The sequence below is a fragment of the Nicotiana attenuata genome, unplaced genomic scaffold (genome assembly GCF_001879085.1).
Source record: "Nicotiana attenuata strain UT unplaced genomic scaffold, NIATTr2, whole genome shotgun sequence".
Taxonomy (NCBI): domain Eukaryota; kingdom Viridiplantae; phylum Streptophyta; class Magnoliopsida; order Solanales; family Solanaceae; genus Nicotiana; species Nicotiana attenuata.
Genome location: NW_017671009.1, coordinates 307192 through 309677, shown reverse-complemented (window position 1 = coordinate 309677; position 2486 = coordinate 307192).

Sequence of the window (2486 nt, the reverse complement as noted above, 5' to 3'; positions counted from 1 at the left end):
AATGAATGTGAGCAATGGCAATAAATGTAATGAAAAGGGATCTACCACCCAACTATCATATGATTGGGATGCCCCTTTTCTCTGTCTGCAACGTGGAAAAGTATGAAGTTGGGATGGATATGGAATCTCTAGATTTATGGATCCAGATGGAACAATGTGTGATTATTAGTATTACCAACAAAATAAGACAACTTTTGGATATTCTCCTTTGTCAACTCTTACAATATGTCTTTTGTCCAGAAAAAATGAAGATCCCCTTTTGTTCCCTATCTCTTCCTAATTATAGAGGATATTCTCTAAAAATCCTAAAAAGTACAGTATAGAATATTCAAAGGAATATTCTTTATGTCCACTTCTGAACCTATGCTATCGTTACTTTCTGATCTCGGTTGCCCGCTTTTGGCATCAGCCTTTGTGAGAACAACCTTCAATTATTATATCATGGTCGACCCCGTCCTTTGTAGTGTGTATCCGTTACCGAGGTCACCAAATTTGGACCCATACAAAATTAACTTATAAAAAGTGCAGAAACATTGATGTTTTAATGTTTCAAATGCTGTTATAATTGGGATCACTTGTCAAAACCTGAAGTCATCAGTATATAGTTGCAACATTTCAGTCGCTAAGTTATTCATCTTTATAAGAATCATGTGATATACTCAGATTTAAAGTATGTTTGATATGATGGAAGTCATAATCTTCCATAGAAATAATGTTTTTGTTGAATCAAGCATGAGTGACAGCTGTGTACAGCTAATTATGTGTAATTAGTTAGTGATAGTTAAACACTGTTAGGAAGTTAAGAAGTTAGAATAATATATAATGTACAGTACTCTTCAGCTTATTAGTTAAGAATGAAAAACAGAGCATAACTGCTCATTCTTCTCCAGTCTATTTTCTTCCTTCTCTGATTTTCATCGCCATAGCTTAGAGATGAATCTCGAGTTCATCATGGTATCAGAGCTGGAGTTAATGATCCAGATTACTCGAGTCTAACTCCAGATTCATCCTCCTTAATTGTTTCTGCTAGTCAATCATTTGAGCTTGAGCAATTGCTTCAATTCCTAAACATTAGGGTTAGATCAATTTTGAGCAATTGACATCTGTGTGACTGAGCTTTCTGTTGGCAATGGCGATTACTGGAGAAGACAATGGATCGACTCGCGAAGGAGTAGCTGCTTAACCAGTGATTGCACCAGTGGCCGATCAGCATCATCCACTATTTCTGCAACCAAGCGACACTCCAGGTAGTTCTCTCATCTCTGTCAAGCTTACAGAACTTGAGAATTACACCTTGTGGAGTAGTACTATGCGTGTTAGTCTGTTAGGCAAAAGCAAGCTAGGGTTTGTAGATGGAAGATATCCAAAAGAAAAATTCCCTCCAGTTCTTCATGAACTTTGGGAAAAATGTAATACTATAGTCCTATCATGGATTATGAACTCTGTGAGTGCTTAATTGCTAAGTGGCATGGTCTATGCTTCAAGTGCACACAAAGTGTGGATGGATCTCAAAGAGACGTTTGATAAAGTCAATGGTTCTAGGGTGTTATATTTGCACAAACAAATTGCAACTCTGGCCCAAGGATTGTCTACTGTGTCTGCCTATTTCTCGAACTTGAAGGAACTATCGGCAGACTTTGATGCTCTTATGCCCTGCCCTGGGTGTGGATGTGAAGAATAGAAGAAATATGTTGAACATTTCGAGTACCAAAGGCTGTTACAGTTTCTTATGGGTCTAAATGAAACATACTCCCAATCAAGCAATCAGATCTTGAATATGTCTCCTAGACCCTCCATAAACAAGGCTTACTCAATGATTATTTTTGAAGAAAGCAGAAGAGCATTGTCCCTGTCCTCTCAGGTCTCAGAAGTTACTGAAGGTACAGCCTTGTTCAGTAACAAAGGAATACCAACTGGAGCCTCAATGCAGCTGAATGCAAAAGGAAACCATGGACAAAATCACAGTTATGTGGGAAATGACATGACAACCTTGTTTAGTAACAAAGGGAATGGAGCCAATTATGGTCAATCTGGAGCTGGAGGAGGAAATCATCCAAATTCTGGCTATAGATCCAAGAGAATTAATCTACATTGTGACTACTGCAACTTTAAAGGCCACACTAGGGAGACTTGTTACAAACTGAATGGATATCCACAAGATTTTAAGTCTAAAAGGAAGGGTGGATCAGGGAAATCAGTTAACTGTGCTCAAGTCAATGCTGGCAACTATGTGTCTGATAATCTCACTAGCCCTGCACAAGCAGGATCTACAACTAATTTTGCAGGAGTTTCACAGATGCAGCAGTTACAACAAACAAGTGAGCACCTTCAATCTGGAGTTCCTCAATTCACTCAAGATCAGTACAACCAGATTCTTCAACTCCTAGAAACGGGGTGATCGCTATGGGTAGCTTAACTAATCCAGATACGGGTGTATCTAGAGCTGAAGTTTTTGTGTTGTAACTGAAAAACTTCAGCTCTAGAGC